Raw genomic sequence first — 20,637 nt, forward strand, 5'->3', positions numbered from 1 at the left:
GATAAATCTTCGTGAAATTGAAAAGCTTCAAGAAAACCCAGTTTATTAATGGAAGAATCATTTTCGGATAATTTTTGCAGAGCCAAAGTCAAAATCGTCATTAAATTTCCTAATGTGATTAGCTGTCAAAGGCTTGTTAATTTTACCTTTTCGGACATGAGGTTCGTGACCCTTGATGCGAAATTTTTATGCTGTTTTAATTTGGCCAATATATCTCTAACCACACAAACAAGATGTGTCATAAATTCCCCAAGAATTTCAAGTCCCAAATGGAAACTTTAAGAATCGGCCCGTGGATATTATTGATAGACGAGAAAGTTACTTGAAAATTGAACTTATGAAAAGTACCTGGAATTTTTAACTGATAGAAGTATGAAATAGAAGTACGTCAAGGTTATTAATGTATTTCTAACAGCAGAATGTCTTCTTTGATGGCAAAAAGAAAAAATTTAAAGGTTGTTATCAATGAATCCGAGAGAACATCCTCGGTCAGTGGCAACTGATCTCAAATAATTGAGTTCATTAGCAAGCAATATTTCCGAGGAACAAACGTGTAAAGCGTGAAACACGTAATTTCAATTTATCGCATATTTTTTAATGTACGGTTTGAAAAGCCTGTTATTTGTGCTTGTTGTTAGATCTACGTTACATCAGTAGCAATGATATCAATTCTGCAAACTGTTTGAGTATTGCGTTTTTATGAAAATTCATCTTGTTGAGTTAAAGTTATAAATAACCATAATCGTTTGAAAAAAACTTGATTTAATTTCTAAATGGAGCACAAAATGCATTACTGACGGCTAAACATAGAAACTGCTTGATACGCTTTTAATAGACGGAGCAAACGCATGCCCGCGAATTATCACCGAAGGAAAGGAGCAAATTTTGCAATATTTACGTTGCGCGTGGAATAAGCAGAAGCCGAAGAGCTTTATTAAAAATTATCTTTTGATTTAGCAAATGAAACCAAAATATTTATGACACTAAAATGAAATCGAACTGAAGATAGCAAATCTAGCGCAAAAATCGTCTTAAAACAAGAAGTCAAAAAACATAATTGAAGAAAATAAAATCTTTCCTAAACTAATACTTCCTCACTTATGGGCAGAAAGAAACGAAAAACAGGTTGAAATGAATGAACATAACCAAGATGAAATTGCAAAGAATGTGGCACAATGGAACTCTCCCCAGAAAATCTGCCAGAATTTTCAGTCACGAACAGATGGAATTTTCACAGCAAAATAGATTTTTGTCATTCAACTATGAGACGAAAGTAATGAGATGAAAACCTTTTGAAGCAGCAAAGAAAAAATTTCCCCCGTTTATGATTACACATACTGATATTTACTGGTCTTTACTTGGATCAGCGCTTTTAGTTAAGTTTTATGGTTTAGTTACGCGCAGGATAAACTGTGAAATAGAAGTAAAACTATATTCCATATATGTTCCTGCACAGAGTCGTGAATACTTCATCCGATTTCAGATAAAGCTAATAACGATGAACATAGCTTTTCACACGTATTAAATGAATATTAAAAGGATCATCTCCAAAACAGCTCCTAAAGAAAACAATAAAAGATGATTTAGCAAAACGAAATTTTCTAGTTCTATAAATGAAGAAGTGTACGAGAAAGGCGAACACAGTATTGAGAAACTTCCCCATACATTTCTTTGAACTGGACAAAAACGAAGTTGGTCTATCCATTTTAAGGTGAACAAATATTATGTGTATTAATGTACATATCGAAAAATATGAAGAGGATATAGACTCACTGATATAAATTCCTGAGGTTCGGCCACAGACAACATCTGCCCTTCAATATCATACGTTGTGTGATCTGCGGTAAAACTCACACAGGGGAGTGCCGAATGCCTTAAGCCAAAAGGAGAAATCTGTTTGTGTTTCTGGAACGAACTTAATGTCAGCAGCTATCGTGGTTGACAGAATACAAAAATAATTTGTCAAAAACCTCCAATAAAGACTGAGCAAAAAAAAAAAAAATTAAATCAAATCTTGAAAATAAAAGAAAACGTTCCTGAACTATCGAAAAATTCAGAAGCGATATCACTTCCACACAAAATAGAAGGAAATACAGTAAAATACTAGAAAATTCAACAGAAAACTCAAATGAAGACAGCTCAACTGACATAAACTGAATAAGCATGATAAAAGATAAAACAAATATTTTATTTTATTTTAAAAGACCTGAAGAAAACAAAGTCATCGGCAGAAATGCTAACCACCAATCTAAAAGCAGCAGAACTATTCTTGAATCAGTTAGTTCAAGGTAATCTTCGAAGATAACCTCCAGCCAATTCGGCATCAGAGATGGAAATTTATCACGATCGTCTGAAATAGGTGAATTAGCCACATCCTGTGTCATCAAATGGCGGTGCAAGAAACCCTTTTTTTCACCTTATCGACGCTCGTAATATCATACAAAAAGCACCGCCTTAGAGCAATAACTCCAAAGCATACGTAAATAGCAAATTTTTGCTAAAACGCTTAAACGAGTACCATTCGGTGCCAAGTTTAGAAGCAAATTTGCATTGCAAGTAAATTACTTGCTTTGCTCTTTGCTTTCGCCATACAATAAGACGATATTAGATGACAAAAGTAATTGAGAAAGCAAAATAATTTAAGTGACAAAGTAAGATATACCCATTGACAACATCCCCTGTGGTTGAATACTCCGGCTTAGTAATTTACTGTAGCTCAGTATTTTACTATCTGGAGGCACAATAACTCTAACCCGGTTTCTATACAGGGAAGCCTATGCATTCCCGGATGGTCGTGGTTTAGACCATCAGAGATCTCTCTACCTTATTGGTCTCCGAGGCGTTAGGTTTGACGAGCACCCAGAGGCCAGGTTCAGCCTTGAGAGTTGTTCTAAAAAGTCTGCGTTGCGGAATTGAGGCTTCAGTAGCGTAGTAAATGATTTTGCTGATTGGTACGCAATGACAACAAATTATGGCTGGATAAAGATGGTGATGTTATGCAGAGAATCAAGCAATAATTTACAAAAAATGATAGTAGGTCTTTCTTTTTTCTTTTCTTTTCTTTTTTTTTTTTTTTTTTTTTTTTTTTTTGATTTAAAGAGGCGCTGCTGTTTAATGCGTAGGATTGATTACCAACGGAAATGTGAGGATGAAATGACACATGAGCTGTCACAATACAAATATATTTTCTATTTATTACATTTATTCCTTCAAAATGATCTCATGTAAAACTGGTCGATGGTATGAGAAATTAGATGCATAATTTAAAATGTCTGCAGTTATATTTACAGTAAGTCTAAAATTAAAAAATGAATTGCCATGTGTACTTGGATATTTACCTGCTTTTGGATTGGATTGGATTATTCAATTATGCCAAATCACACGAGGGCTATCTGCCTAAAGGGAGGGATGCCTTCGTGGAGGAATTTCTAAGGGAAACTGACTCGTATACACGTTACACTTGGGGAAAACTACGAAAACTCCCATGCAGCCAGCTCGTTCGCGGGATTCGAACCTCGGACCGAACTACCAGTGTTTAGCGTCTTTACCGCTCGGCCGCTGGTGGGCCCTTATCCTGCTTATGAATAAAATAAACTTTGTAAATTAATATGTTGCTGTGATTGATTTGTTTCATTATAGTACTAGGAAACTGGCAATTCACGTCGTGTTCTCTTGAATCTCGAAAGCAGTAACATCTGGTAAGAATAAAGAAACTAGTTAAACAGTTCTAAAAACTGTCCCGCAGTTCTAAAACAGCCAACATTTTTATTGAAACGATACGTAGTGTTGCAAAAATACAGAATTATGTGCTGTGGAATATTTCTCATGTCAAATTTAAAAAATACAGAACTGCTAAAGCTATATTATGTTAAGGTTTACGAAATGCTCACAGTAAACATTTTATAGTGAAACAACTTTTGAGTTCAGAACTAAACTATTTTCTAATCCTTGTCGGACTTTACATCACTGCACCTAGCTTTTTAGGAAGGAGATTTCTGGAATTTTCTGGTTAAATTTCTCAGAATGTTCGTACGTCATCCGAACCTGCTCCTGGAGCATCCCAAAAAGTCTTCAGTGTTGCCAACTTGGTCACAGAATTTGCTGTCAAAACACGCTGGATTTCAGTAGACGATACCCAAGTTCCTACTGGAGCTTGTTACAAATTTCCAACAGTTATCTGCACAGAATTTAGCAAATTTATTTAAAATAAATTAAATAAAACAACAATTATAAGGAACGTAAAAGAACTAAAAAAGAAAAAACATAAAATAACAAAATGCAAGGAACTATAAATAATTAATAACATAAAAATAGACAAAAATAAATATAAGACAATTAGGTATTTGCTAATACACACAAGCATGCTACATAAACAGTTAAATGCTAAAAAATAAAGAAATTCGCGTAAGATAAAACGAAACTGAAGACGATAAACAGAATCAGAACTTCTCTACATAAAAATATGACACAGAAACGAAATCAATCGCATGTGTTCCACATTTTAAAGTGGCAGACGATATTTCCGTTCTTATCGACTGAAACCAGAAAAGGTATGAAATACGACGAAACCACCGACGAAAGAGCATGCAGGGTATAAAAATTTTGAAACTTTGGTAATCAGTTCCGCTTCATAGTTTGATATTTTCCAAAATTTCGTTCAGATAGCGTTTTCTAACATTTCATTGGAGAAGAAGAAGTATTTTGTTATTTATTGCCTTTCTTCGAGCAAAGCTGAGTTGTAAATTTCTTAAACACGTCCAAGATTTTGTTACATCAAAGAAGTCTTACCATTAAATACACATTTACTTACAGTTCTGGCGCATTATTTCTTATTTATAATACCATGAATATACACATCTTGGTTTTAAAGCATAGTTTGAACAAGAACATATTTCATATTTGATGCTGTAAAACGTTCTAATTAATAGGGGTGGGTAATGTAATATCGTTTTTTGAAATTCTGATTATTATATTTTGTGCATTAAATTCCTGATTGCTTTGGAAAATATGAAGTCGTTATTTTGAAAATAATTTGCTTCACTAAAGAAAATGTTTTGGTAAAAAAAACGTATTTTGATAGTTATTACAGATAATTTAAATTCTCAGCATAATTTATGCTTTAAAACGTTAATTTTTTAAATACTGAAAATAAAACTAACAGTGAAATATGATCGTTTTCTTCGCTTAGTGGTGCTGTATATCTATTATTCACCAACAGCCATGGATTTAACCATCCGTTATGTCATTTTATTACACTCATGTCTATAAATTAAGGATAATGCAAAGTCAGGCAATGGAAGATTTAGAAGCAAAACAAATTTGACTTATTTGTAAAGCTTATTTATTAAACAAAAGGTAAAGAGCAAAAAAGATGCTATATGTTTGATATTATTAAAAAAATTACCGATTTTTCTTCCTGGAGCAAATTACAAAAAACACATGTTTACAAAAAACCAATATTACATGGTTGGTATGATTGGTAATACATTGTATGTCTCCCAGACGATGCAATACAGTCCGTTCAACGCCTAGGCATGCTGAGTATCAAATTATCGATCTGATCTTGGGGGGATATTACACCACTCAAAAAGCAATGCTCTCCGAAATTCCGGTAGACATGTAGGAGGAGGTTGGCGGGCTGCACCTCGTCGGCTAAGCATGTCCCACACGTGCTCTACTGGATTCAAGTCCGGTGAGAATGCTGGTCAGTCCATACGGGTGATATCCTCCGATTGAAGGCATTCGCTTACGATGTTTGCACGGTGAGGACGGGCGTTGTCATCCATAAACACAAATTGTGCGCCCCAAAGCAAACGTATATGTTTTCCCAGAATGACGTTCCGATAGATTTGGCTTGTCATGGTTCCAATTTGAACATGCATATCAGTTCTGGAACCCAGAATAATTCCACCCCAAACGAGCACTCCTGCACCACCGCAACGGTGTCGTTCAATGATGTTTTCTTGGTGGTATCGGGTACCTGGAGCTCTCCGTATGGAAGTCCGACTGCAACCTAAACCTGGACTCGTCGGAAAACATCACACAAGCCCACTGTTGCGGTGTTCACAATGCATGTTCTCTACTCCAGGCTAACCGCAGGCGTCAGTGAGTTTCAGTAAGTGGAACGCATCTGACAGGTCTACGAGCATATAGAGCAATCTGCTCTAAGCGTCTGTACACGGTCTGCCTTGAAATTGTCGTACCAGTGGCTGAAGAGAGCTAACGAGACAGGCCTGAGGCTGTGCTCCGCCTGTTTCTTTTGGCAGTAACTGCCAAATACCGGTCCTCATTCGGCGTTGTAACTCTGGGGCGACCTGTGTTGTAACGTCTACTCACATTACCATCATCTTGGAATCGTTGTCAAAGCTTGGAGATGATACTCTGGGAAATTCGATGTTCGTCTGATACTTCCAGCTGAGTACGCCCACATTCCAGACGGCCGATAATTCTATCACGTAAAAAATCATCCAAATGCGTCCTTTGTGTCATAACTATTCGGTTATTGCACTGAAATGCTTATAAAGCGCTTGCGAACAATTTTACTTCTTTGCCTGTATTCCTTATATATCACTCTCTTACACTCTCGTCATTGCGACGTATCATCGGTGTCATCTGGTTACATCCTGAAATTTGCATATGATTCTTGAAGATGTGTGTAGTGATTTTACAGGTGATACATTTATTTTAGAGTTCGATTTCCGCGTGACTCCGAATTATCCTTAATTTATGGACATGAGTGTAATTATAAGTGTATTTTATATTATTATTTATTCGAATTTTAATTGGAAAAATTTGTTTCTGTTTACATATTTTTGCAAAAGCAAATAACATATATAATACTTTCTCATAGCTTAAGCAGAAAACATTCTAGAAGTAAAGAGAATGAGAAAGAACGATTTTAAAGGTATTCCTCTTTTGGGAAGGGAAGAATGCGTGTTTCCATCTAATGAATGCAGAACCTCCTAGAACAGGGATTCGATTGCCTCGTTAGCGTATTGGAGTTACTCTACTAAGTAGCGGCATGTACACTGCGGAAAAAAAAAACGGGGGTGAGTTCTATATCTCCCGTTCTACTTGGCCAATTGACAAAATTCAACTTGCCTTTTCCGTGTCTCGAAAGCGCGACACAGGATATGCATTACATTTGCATATGTCATTGTTCTGTTATAGGTATTTTGACACAAAATCAGACATTTTCTGAAATGACATGCCGAATGTTTTCCACATTTCGATTCTACTGCTCAAATTACGCCAAATTGTGTTTTGCAAAATTCGCCCGGGTAGATTTTAAAAAATTAGCTCTCAAAATGTTAGCTCCTCAGTATTAATTGAATTTGATATATATTTATTATCTATTTTTTTATTAAACTTATATAATTCACCCTTTCATATTTCGAAATTTAGATTCATTCCAAATAAAATTCGCCCATTTTTTACGATTTATTTTTAAAATTTGTATTCTTAAATGATTTTTTATATATTTTTCGAAAACGATTATGAATTATAACTTAGAAACTTTTTGCCATCGTCTTAAAGTAGATGTATTTCTAAGCATACCTGCAAAAAATTAGTTTTTTATTCAAAATTTCCTATGGTATGCGTGAATTTACATTTAGGCGCGTTTTTAAAATTTGGGTTTTTTATTCTAAGCGATAATAACGAAAATGTGCTTTACGGACTTTTTTTAAATTATTTGAAACTCTGAGCGATGACTTTTTTCCGGTCGTGGACAATGTAAAAAAGGAAAAGAAAAAAAAAGTTGCTAAAAATCAAGAAGTTCGCCAATTATTCTTGGCTCAAACTGAAACCAAATGCGCCATTCTTGGCTCAAACTGAAACCAAATTTTAATATCTAGGCATAATTTGAGTCGTAGACTCGAGATATGGAAAATAACTGGTATGTTATTTAAAAAAAAAAGTCTGATTTTTTGTCGAAATATCAATGTTAGAACAATGCTATACATAAATATAATATATATCTTAAGTCGCGCTTTAGAAACATGGAAAAGGCAATTTGAATTTCGTGAATCGGTCCAGTAGAATGCGAAATATAGAACTGCCGCCTTTTTTGTACATGTAGTACATGTACACTGGGCAAAAAAAAGGGGGCGACAGTTCTATATCTCCAGCGTCCCTGAGATCAGTATAATTATCCGTGCTCTTAAATTTCCACTGCAGACATTTTGCACTATCAGTGCTTTAGGTGTTTAACGAGCTCATGAGCTTAATAGTACCTGCTGGTATATCACTTTACATGTGTTGTTTCCATGCTTTACGTGTGTTGTTTTTATGCTTAATATTTCCTTTAAATTATTGTGTTTAATTTAGAAGTTATTTTGGATAGCTTAAAAAATATTCCACTTTTCGTATTTTTTAAATGAAAAAAATAAGTGAATGTTAAACCAATTAACATGGTATTTAACCCGAAGTTCCACTGATGTGGTGTTCGAATATTTTAAGTTAAATTCACTTGTATTTAGTACATTGATATGGATGTGCTAACCACTATACGAAATAGTTCTTAATCATTATTTAAGTTAAATTTAAATAATTTTAATTTGATTTATTTTATTTCAAATGGTAATTACAGTTTTCTACATAACATCTTTGCGATCGTATGTATACTATACCCTCAGCCACCAAAGCATTTTCACCGTTCCAGTCACATATTTGCTGTCACCCACCATAGCAAACAAACATACTAATCTTATATAAAGCAGCCAAGCTTCATAGTCTTGTATATTATAGGAGGGTTGGAACTTTAAAAGTGGCAACACAGCTGAAAAAACGCTACGGAACAAAACCAAAGAATATCGCGTATACCACATGTAAACTACATACCTACCTTACCTCTCAGCAAAAAAACTCGTCCTGCCTACGTCACGCGCATGCGGAGTGACGCGAAGAACGAATCCTTGTATTAGCTCGCGGTCTAAAGTAAGTGTTGTCAGGATGTTTTCAAAACAAGAACAACGATGTTGGACAAAAATTGAATTTGCCAGAGGTCGTACAGCACGACAGTGTCATCAAGGGCTTCAAGAGGCTTTCGGGGAATCTGCATTGCCTTACAGAACCGTAGCAAGATGGGTGAAAGCATTCAATGAAGGACCCCAAAACGTGGCAGACATGCTGCGGGCAGGTCGTCCGAGTGTCAGCGATGCAGACGTGCAAGCTGTTGTGATCGCCGCCAAACGGTTCGTCAGCTGGTCGGACAAACAGGATTAGCGCATACGACTGTGCTGCACAGTCTGAAGGAACGCCTGTCCATAAGAAAAATTGCTTCACGACGGGTTCCACATCAATTGACGGAAATGCAGAAATGGCTACGATATGATGCTGCCTGAACCCACCTGGAGCGCGAAGGAGATGCTTTTTTACGCCGTATCATTACGCTGGATGAGACTTGGGCCCGATCGTACCAGCCAGAACTGAAACGCCGATCAAACGAATGGCATCATGACGTGTCACCACGACGTTCGAAATTTCGTCAGAACCCCAGCAATGTGAAAGTTATGGTGATTCTCGTGTACGACTGTGATGGTGTCATCCTAACGCATACCGTTCCCCCACAGCAGACCGTCACTGCGCAGTATTACTGCTCATTTTTGGAGCACAATCTCCGACCAGCTTTGAGAAAAAAACGGCGACACTTTCTGCAGAACGCTCCTCTCATTTTGCATGACAATGCTCGGCTGCATGCAGAAAAAAACGGCGACACTTTCTGCAGACCGCTCCTCTCATTTTGCATGACAATGCTCGGCTGCATGCAGCTCAGGCTGTGACTGATTTGTTCAAGCGATGGGGCTGGGAAGTGCTTTACCATCCACCATACTCCCCAGATCTAAGCCCTTGTGACTATGACTTAATTCCTAAGATGAAGGAAACACTTCGTGGCACTCGCTTCTAAACTGTTCCTGAGATTCTTGCGGCAGTAGACCGGTCCATTCAAACTATCAACAAAACAGGCGCTGCTACAGGTATTCTGCGACTTCCACATCGTCGGAAACGGGTTGTACACAATGCTGGCGACTATATTGAAGTGCTGTAAGACATGGTGACATGAATCACTTTTGTATTCCTTGTAAATAAATAGTTGCCCCTATTAAAGTTCCAACCTTCGTATATTACGGATTCTTCAACAAAAATTTATTCCGATCACTATGAAATCTATGTATAAATTTTATACGTTCATAAAGAGTCAACAACTGCTTAACATTGCGACAAGCCTTGGTTCAAATCTCAAGCATTGAACTGACTGATTATACATTGCTTTTGCTATTTTCTATGTGTTAAGGTTTCTTTGCAAAATGCTCTACTAAGGGAAGACAGGTTTCTAATACTTTGGGTGACATTCTAAGTTTTGAATATTTATATTAATTCGTTAAAATTTTATTGTCCTTATTTTCCGTCACAATAGTTCACCCAGTACGGAAGTTCTACGCAAATTTCCGATATTTTCTAAACCTTTAACGATTTTGTAGTTAAAAACTTTACAAGTTCAAATAGAGCAGTGGCAACACTGTAGGGAATAAAATATTTTTATCTCCATCACGCAAGATGTCTATAACAAATTCTGAGGATATGCTGTTTTTAAATAGTTTTAGTTCAAAGTGGCGTTAACCTAAAGGCTCTCAAAACGCAAATGTGCTGTAAATGAAAAAGAAAAGCTCGTTTGGGCGTAATATAATATCTGAAAGATTTCAGATTTTTTAAAAATATTTTGTGCAGTAAACTGATATTTGTTTTAATGAAAAATGAAACAGAGCTTTTTAAAATCATGTACATAAATCCAATCGTCGGCAGTTTATTAATCAATCTGCAAATTCGTCATTTCTGATTGTCTGAAACATTTGTACAAATCTAATATTTTCTTCTCTTTAAATACGCAAATAAAAATTTAATGAGTCCGTTTCTTTTTTTAAGAATACAATAGAATTTTCCGTATCTTATCGATTTAAGTCAATAATAGTTGTATAAGATTTTACCAATTCAAGTAACATATTTTCTCGTCTACGTCGTCTATCTTTTTCTCACTGGATGCAGATAAAATAAGAAAGATAGGATCCGGTTTATCCTATCTTAATTTTTCTACTTCTGTATCTTCTTATCTATGTTTCAGTCTGCTTTCTGGATAAATCCAAACAATTCAAAATGTTTTTTTTTTCATTTGGAAATATGAATACTAATAATAATAGGGGCTTGAAGAAAACAGCGTAGCATAAACTAATTAGTAAGTAAATTGTATGATAAAATTTCTCACCTTTCTTTAGACCTATGAATATTCAAATATTTTCATCGAAATTTTATTAAGGTAATATTAACGCTAATTGAATATTTATGAGCCTAACGGGTGATGAGAGGATACTTTTCCAGGTTGCAAAATAAATTTCAATGAAACTAATTGAATATTCTTTGAGCAAAGAGAAAATGAGAATGTTTTACCGTTCCTGTAAATTAGACTGAAAAAGGAATTTGCTGTTCCTGGTGCTTCATTTCTGTGTTAACTACGTTTGAGTCGTTCAACATATTTCCATTCGTTAAAACAATTATCAAAATACTGTGGAAAATGTTGTCAAGAAGATTTTCGCTGTATGCGTCTTTTGTTATTTAGAAAAATATTGCAAATTTGCAATCAAAAACATTTCTTTCTTCGTTTAATTTACATTATTCTGGATACTTCCGCAACAGGTTGAACAAAAATTATCGGAATTTGGATTCTTTCACAGAGCTTTGCGGATTAGTGAGTGCATCAAAGCAAAATGGAGATGAAGAAAATATTTTGAATCTGTTCTCAGATTATCTACATCTGGTTTGAAATCTCTTGAGTGTCACCCATTCAGGAAAACATTAATTCGTTTTTTCACTTCAAAACTGAGACCTTTAAACTCAAGAACCATACCAGGGTATTTAGCTGCATGTCTACAATGGATAATTGAAATCAAATAAATAGAATACTATATGACAGAATTACAATGATCCTCATCTTATGCTTGAAAGTTCAGTCAACTTAATGTTTCTAGGCACTTATTTCAATATTTGCCATTATTTTACTTACGTTTGGTGCAGGACCACGTTTTTATATTGTAAGATTCTGTACTGTGTACTTTTAAGTTACAGTTAAGGTTGAAGAATCTTAAGAACTGGTAAGCGAATAATCGCTTGGGTTCGTAACATAGAGACGACACAAAAGAAGGGTGAAATTACCCTTTATTATTTCAATAAAGTTTAACATAACTCCGTCTTGGAAGTTTACAATAAAGCCGTCACTCGGTCTTGAACTTAGGAAACTAAGAACTAAACTTAACTAATCTTAACTAAACAGATATAGACGAAGGTATCAAGATTCTAATCGAGTTGGGCCCTTAAAGCTGAATAACGGCGAAGCTATCAAGGGCCTAAAGTACGGCCGAGGGTAATAATAGCTTAAGAAAGGATAGCCTAACAAGGGGGACGCGTGCTAGCCACAATCACTGGTTCTCTCTGACGAAGACAGTAGAACTTCGCGGTTAAATACGTCTCCTCAATTTGCATCCAAACGCGTTTCTAAATCTACGTTCTGGTCGGAAGTTGTAAGTTGGAATTCAGGAAGACAGGAAAGGAACGAAAAATTTAACTGTTAAGAATATTAACATAATCCTTACAATATATCATATCCATTCACTTTTACTCTCAAAACAGTTGTAGAAAAAACTGGTAAAATGCTTTCATTTGACATGTAAAAATGATTACCGGATTTCCGAATTTTCGCCCCTGAAACACAGACATTTGCTGTAACGCTCGTAACATTTCTGAAAACCTTGGTAGAACGACACTTGTCACAGAATGGACGTTCTATCATTTTGCATAGTTTGAATTGCCCCAAAACAGTTACCTTCGCATAAATATTACAATAAACGAGTACAAAGGAGACAGAAGCTTAGAAAGGCTGCAAAAAATATGGCTATGGTGTGAAAAAAAGCTGCTTTTGATCAAAGAATGTCAAGTGCTTCTGCTAAAAGTGCGGCAGCGGGCCGAATGGTAGAAAATTTGTTCATTCAATTTAAGCTGCAACAAGAATTCCGGAAGGATGTCACTCCATATATTTACTTTAAACAGAATAGTTAACGCCTTTTAACAGCTTAATTTAAATTTTGAAAATTTCAAACACATGTAATGACTTTTGCACGAACATCTCGAACTGAGGAGTGAATATCAAACTGAAACTTCTTTCTCACTTATTTGAGATCTTTAAACATTTGAATTAGGAATAAGCAGAAAAGCAATGCATGGTATGAATTTAACTGTTTCATTTGCCTTAAGTATAAAATGTTTCTTCGCTGGTTAAAAAAATATATTATATTTAATTGGTCTTAGTTCAGTGTATCGCGATTATTACTGAAATGTTCATAGTCTAAAACAGAACTTGGAACATCAGTTGAAAATCTTTCACTTGAATCCATTTTGTTTGCAAATGATAATAGGTACAAACTGCTTACAATAATCGTTCTCTAAGATAATGGCTGTAACGGATACTTTGTCTTTTCGTTCAAACTTCCTGAACCCACCAAAAGTTCAAGCAAAGTGTAATAAAATAATTAGATTATACTTGATTTCAACCATGCAATTTTGCAAAAAGGTATTAAAGCATGAATCATAAATTTTTATCGCATGCAAAACTGCAAATTTTACGTGATCATCATTTAAATATTTTATGTCTTTACATTTACATCCAATATGGATAGAGTACTGCCGAAACTCTCTTGACGATTCTCGTATTTAATACTGTATTAGCGAAGACAGAATTACATGTAACAAAATCATACCTGAACTTTGGCATTGCGAGTCCAAGCTAAGTTCTCGTCTGACTTGCGTAGCCCCTGCACCCCTAGGTACCCCAGCAGAGGGGTGGTGCTGCTCCATTGATGCTGGAGGTCAGGAAGAAGAAATAATATTCACCACTGACATCTTGGTCCCGCTAACAATTATTTAATGAAATATCTGAAAAAAAGACAGTTCACGAGGATTAATAACATGCTTATTTATACTGATTTTCATTACATACAAGCACTTATATATATACGTAATGATTTTTAAAATGCGTAGATGAAGACATTGAGACTTTAACAGCTTCCGACATTGCTTAGATGGCTGAGAATACCGTAGTGGCTTGAAGGTGCCTGAGTAGAAAAGCAATGACACAATTTAACACAATGGATCTTCAATTACAATCTTTATTTTTTTACGAATAACAAACCATTCTTTTGCAGACGAGATGTTTCCTAATTATATTGGAATACAAGTTGCATTTTGAAGTACGACGTCCTTTTAAGCAAGTAAGCGGCAGCAGCATGGATGTAAAGGGTCTTGCCAGCAGGAGAGCTTATGCCAAAAAGGGGAGAGTGTCATACTGCTTCAGAGGAAGAAGGTTGGGAAGGGGTAAAGTTTCAGTTCAGAGTTTTGGTTTACAATTAATTTCATTGGACGAGAGGCATCTGCATTAAAACGTTACGTAACATAGAAAAATCTGGAACCTGTGAGAAAAGATGAACCCAGGGGGAGATCACCAAATTTAGAATTTAGTCAATTTTGAGGTCGCCAGTTATTTTTTAAGAACAGCTATTATATTTTGTTATACTTTACATCCCAGGGGAAGATCACCAAATTTAGAATGTCAATTTTGAGGTCGACAGTTATTTTTTAAGAACAGCTATTATATTTTGTTATATCTTACATTTATATATATTAAGATACAATAACACGCCCAACAAATCTTAATTTAGAAGTCAAACAACAAAAAATGAGGGTTATATTTTCAAATTTTCACAGGAATATCTGTGAAAATTTGAAAATATAACGCTGATTTTTGTTGTTTGACTTCTAAATTAATATATATAGTAAGAAATTTAGAACTAAAATTTCACATGTTTAACATTTTTAATATTTTAAAATTAACTGTTCCATTTATACGTTTATTCGAAATTTATTAATTATGAATTTCAATTTCTGGTCTTTGTGAAATTTTAGTTCTAATTTAGTTCTAATTTTAGCTATTATACTTACTTTATGTCTTAAATGATAATTTTTCTGCAGCTTTATGCGCGAAAATGACTAGGCATGTTTGTGTTTTGTTTTGAAAAGAATTGTTTTGTAATTGTGATATATATATATATATATATATAATTATATAAAATTTTTATACAGATATATTATGTAGAAAATAAAGAAAAAGAATATTGAACTCATTAATGGTAAACAGCTTAAACGCTTTTTGCATATTCAAAATTAGCATGAAGCTATCGTTCTTACACTGCATTCCTCCATGTTGACATGCGCCATATAACAAAAATTTTGTATAATTCTTTTCTTCACGATTGAAAAAAAATTTACTGTTTGGAATAATTACTGGAATTATTCGTATTTTTTAAATATAGTTGTAAAATGTAAAGTATATTTATTGGTAAGTCGCAACAGGATAAATTATAATCTGATGAACTCAAAGTCAAAAAATAGTTTACATAATTAAGACACAATAACACGCCGAATAAATACTAATTCAGAAGTCAAACAACAAAAATCAGCGTTAATTTACAAAATTTTCACAGGACTAGTTTCGATGGTTTTACCGAACCATCATCTTCAGCTGCAAAACCGCAAAATATTTTGCGGTTTTGCAGCTGAAGATGATGGTTCGGTAAAACCATCGAAACTAGTCCTGTGAAAATTTTGTAAATTAACGCTGATTTTTGTTGTTTGACTTCTGAATTAGTAATAGTTTACATACTTGTTATTTTAATTATAATTCATATTTGAATTTGGAATTTAGCTTTAAAAAACTTAAATAAAATTAATTCTCAATATTGAATCCGTTTTTGTTTTTAGTTGGGCAATTCATCTAAGTATAACTCAGAAAACCGGCTCCGCTCTTCTCTGCTCCTTAAAAAGATACAAAAAGAATTATCAAGTTAATTAAATGTTTTGCTTGTGATTTAATTCTATTCTATTTGCAGGGTTGGTTTCCTGTTTTTTGCTGATTGTTTGCTTTTTTGTTAACAGGCAGCTTAGAATTATTGAGTTGATTGAACTCCTTACTTTTTCTATTTTATTCACATTAATATTAATAGTTGAAAAGATTAACAAAAATCCTAGTTTTGTTCTCTCCCTTTCTGTGTGTTTACATCATATACATCATATATATATATATATATATATATATATGTATACTAGCTGATACCCGCCCGCTTTGCTGGGCACACTAACTATTTGAATGTAAACCTAGACTTCTTATATGGACGAAATGTGTAATTCCGAACATAATTAATGTAAACTTTTTAAAGTCGGGGAATATAGTGTAAGTCAGTGAATCTGTCATATGTACAGATTTCAACATCAACCATGAGGTACTGAGTATTGGGATGCGTCCCCTTTACTTAACGTGTTGGGATTCCGAGTACTCCTACACCACGAAAAATTTGCCAATATAAAACTAAGGTTTATATATATTTAACTGTTATAAGTTTCATGAAAATAAATGTTATTATCTTTGTTATCAAATTTTTGGTACTTTTCCGTTTAGCTGGCGCAGATCTCGCCAAGCAGACTTTTTTGGCGACAACAAACATTATACACATAAAAAAATGTTAACAAATGTTAGTTCTAAAATTTTTTTATTTTGAACGCATAAGCATTTTAATATCGCTTAAAATTTTGGGTACTATTCGGTTTCGAGGGCCGTAAACTATTGTTGATACCAATGCTGGCAAAAATAATTGCGGCAACCCTAATAATTGCGGCAAGAAAGAAAGTATAATAGTAAATAACTATCTAAGATTGATGTTTTAATTTACATGAAATGTTAATTTCATATAACACTTTTTATTATTATAATTTATATGAAAAAGGCTAACCATGACTGAGTGGAAGCATAAGAGTAAATAACTATTTCAGATCATTATTATAATTTATATAAAAATTCCTAAACATAACTGAATGGATGCCTGCATCGCTATTTCGCTACCGACTTATCGCTATAGCATAATTTCATCTCGTTGGTTGTTCAAACGTAATTTTCTATAATGAATGATGCCTTTTCTTTGAAAATATTCTCGGTAAAGTGCAGAATCGCTCACTTATTTGTTCGCCGCTTTTTACAAGGGTAAAAACAATTGGATTTTTGTCAATTTTCCTTTACTCTTTAAGTGAAAATAGGTCGATGTGTACATAGATAATGTCAAGGGTGTGCGCAGTGCCATTTTTGTGCAATTCTAGAATTTTTTTTTTAAGTGAAAATAGGTCGATGTGCACAAGGATACCGAGTATGTGCAGTTCTTAAAAACGAATCAAGCAGTGGATGATTCTGCGCTTTACCCAAAATTCTATTGCCGACTTTTCGTCATGGGCAATTAGTTGTCAAATCCATAGGATATCAAAAAAGGATTTAAAATAAAAAAAAGTATTTAAAAAATAGTATAAAAAAAGTATTATTTCAATGGCGTCTTAAGAAATATAGAACTATATAAACTTACGCGATCTGAAATCAACGCGTACGCTAGATTTGGCGCGCTGTTAAATGGCCGCGTTTGCTAGATTTGGCGCTTTTGCGCATACATTTTCGCTGCAATTGTTTTACGGCCCTCAAAACAGAATAGTACCAAATTTTGTAAAAAGCCAATAAATAAAGACAATAAATTTGTAAAAAGACATTAATTTAAGAATTACCATGTTTTTATGTCTCAACATCCTGATTTGCCTGTTCATATCACGTGACCCCAAGTGATCTCATCACACTTAAAATACGCTACAAAAATCTAATTCTCTCAGTAATTCTTTTTAACATTAATTTTTTAAGTTAAATCTTAATTTGAAGTACAAGTTTAAATACAAGAATAATTTCAATTCGTACAAATAGCTTACTCAGAAATTATGTAAAATCGCAGTGCTTTACTTCGCTAGTGCATTCTCCTTAAGAATGGATGAATTAAATCCTTGACTTTGCCTTTTCTATATTTTCGCCTTCGGATGAGCGGTGCGATTGCATCCTAATGGACTTAATTATCGCGAATGGACTTAGGGCATAAAATTGAACTATCTGGTAAAACTTCTATGTAGTTATATGCCAGTATTGAAAGAAACAATCAATCTGATAAGAAATGGCTGCGAATTGTTTTGAAAAAGAGGCGTAAAATGTTACCAGCGAGGATATTACGTTTGGGTCAGTTGTACCATTATTGGCGAATTTATCGCCTGCGCCGGCAAAACGGAAAAGTACCAAATTTTTAATCAATTATAATTATATGTGCTTGATTTTTTATGTATGGCAATTTTCATAAATAACAACAACATTTTTATTTTTCATCACAATAATTTATTTCTCTTAATAATAACATTTATTTTCATGAAACTTATAATAACAGTTAAATATAAATGTTGTTATTAATCTTATCATTTAAATGTTGTTTGTATTCATAGGATAGACGAAGTTATTTACCAATTTAATAATTTTAAAAGAAAATGCATTCATTGGCAACATTGTATATAGCTAGTTTTGGCAACAATAAAAGAAAATTCTGAACTTGGATTTGTAAACCAAATGTATGAGAAACTCCTATTGTATAACAAAAATCTATTTTGGACAGGATTTACGTAAAATTCGTTCTTAGTGCGCGTCGACATCGTGGAATGAGTAACTATGCAAAATTTCAAGTCACTCTGATGTATAATTTCGGAGATCTCGTGATAAATCAGTGGTATTTCGTCTATGTATATATATCTATATCTATATCTATCTATATATATATATGATGTACCAGCTTTAGTCGTAGCTTAAATTAGCAGACGATAAGTTTAAAAAAAAACAGGATCCATTTATTATTATTCAGGAGAAATAGCAGTTACAAAATCAGATATCTGGAGTAATTAAAAAGAATTACTAATAACTTTTTGTATGAAGTTTACTGCATCGTGACATTTAAGGAAAAGCCCCGATATTCTTTTGCGAGTCCTTTTATAGCCTCTGGAAAGGCAGAGCTTCAAAGAAATGACGTCAGCCTCGTCAGCCAATCCAGTTCGCTTTAAATATTTCCAGAACATTCTAAAACTGTACACGTAGAAAAGGCGGGAAAACCAACTTGACTACGGGGCTGTGGATTTAATTCCACGTACTTTCAAATAAGAGAACGTCGGCATTAAAAATGAAAAGAACATACAGTTAGAATTTTAAGTGTATTCTTGATTATGGAATTTTATTATTACAAATATATATATATATTGCTGCGAAATGCGGTAAAATAACTAAACGGCAAGCTTGGGGTTGCCAGAAAGTGACAGGTATGTTTGTTCAGAGTTACTGGCTTTGGCGTGAAATGGCCCATTTGGCCATATGAGGTAACAAAATTAGAGATATATCATAGACGGAGCGAGAAAATCCTAGAGCGCATTCTTAGCGGTTTTTGCCGGGAATATTCTAAAATGTAGGCTATACCCTGCCTGTACGGGGAGAATAGAGTTTTGAGTTCAGAGGAGATTAGCTTGAGAGCGATCGACCAAATCAGGAACAGTACTTAAGCGCTTTGTCGTGAAGCTGTCTTCACGTTATAGCCTGCAGGCTGTATTGCTATATATAGCAAAAAACCTCAGAAGTTTTAAAACTGGGTGTTTATACAAATATATGTTACGAATAGATATAACTTAATAATTAGTCTGCGTATTATTATGATGTAGATTTTTGCCTGATGATTTCACTTAAGAACTGTAAAAAATATCCTTATGTTGGCTTAGGTGCAAAATCATCCATCTATTTAATTTTACAAAAGTAATTAAGGCCCTCAATTATTCTTCCTTTGAGAACTCATCCTTTTAAGCACAATCACCTCATCAGACCTCAATGCATTTTTCACACAATAGATTTATTGCTCCTAAGAATCATACCCGAGAAAATGTTGTGTATTGGAGGTTTGGAATCAAACTCTTTGAAGCGTCACTCTGTTTTCGCGATTGACGTCAAATTATTTCTGGTTTTATCCGACATTAAAGGCTCTTACTGAGAGAAAGGTTATGAGAACATTGATGACGGTAATACAAAGCACAAGAAACGGGTAGATAAGCAAGGAAAAGGTTTTTGCTTGCTTTGGAAAATGGATGTATAATCTGAAGGAACTGTTTGATTATTTTGAAAATTGAGTAACTAAAGTTTTAAAGGAAAACTAAGTACAGTCAAGTTCCGCTTTAAACCGATGTTCCTTTTTTATCAACATATTAAGCTGTCTAGTTCAGTTAGTTATCAATCATTGTGATTATACACAAAAGTTTACAAATTTGTGTCTTACTAGTAGTGTGGCTAATACATTTTGAATTAAAATATATATAGTGCATTAATAATAACGTTAAAAATAATTAATATTATCGTAAGTTATTTTGTGCGGTATGTCGGTTAAACAGATAATTGAATAAATCCGAACATTAATGTACTTAATTAAATTTTTTTTTCAAATTTGAGTTTCTTAGTATTGTGATAATCAAAACTACATTAATTACCGTTGGTCTACAGCTTAATGATTTACTTTCTCCCTTCTTTCCATATTCCTTCGTGGTGAAATTGGAAGCATACTCGACGCGTATACGAGAAGTCCAGGGTTCCGGCGAGGATACTGCGCATTTTTCACC

At 34.1% G+C, this 20,637-nt stretch overlaps 1 long non-coding RNA gene across 2 annotated transcripts in view; it reads right to left on the reverse strand.

Moving 5' to 3' along the window:
• Window positions 1-3,040: 3,040 nt before the first annotated feature.
• The window catches only part of LOC118196382 (uncharacterized), a 610,915-nt gene continuing 593,318 nt past the window's right edge, over window positions 3,041-20,637 (reverse strand). For both annotated transcript variants that reach the window (XR_004759418.2, XR_004759417.2), the window contains exons 2-3: window positions 13,803-13,977; window positions 3,041-4,177 (exon numbers count right to left, since the gene is read on the reverse strand). This is a non-coding gene — a long non-coding RNA (uncharacterized LOC118196382). The remainder of the gene's footprint in view (window positions 4,178-13,802; window positions 13,978-20,637) is intronic.

This window comes from Stegodyphus dumicola, chromosome 2 (genome assembly GCF_044657685.1).
Source record: "Stegodyphus dumicola isolate Sdum_Otavi_A_Nest chromosome 2, ASM4465768v1".
Lineage (NCBI taxonomy): Eukaryota > Metazoa > Arthropoda > Arachnida > Araneae > Eresidae > Stegodyphus > Stegodyphus dumicola.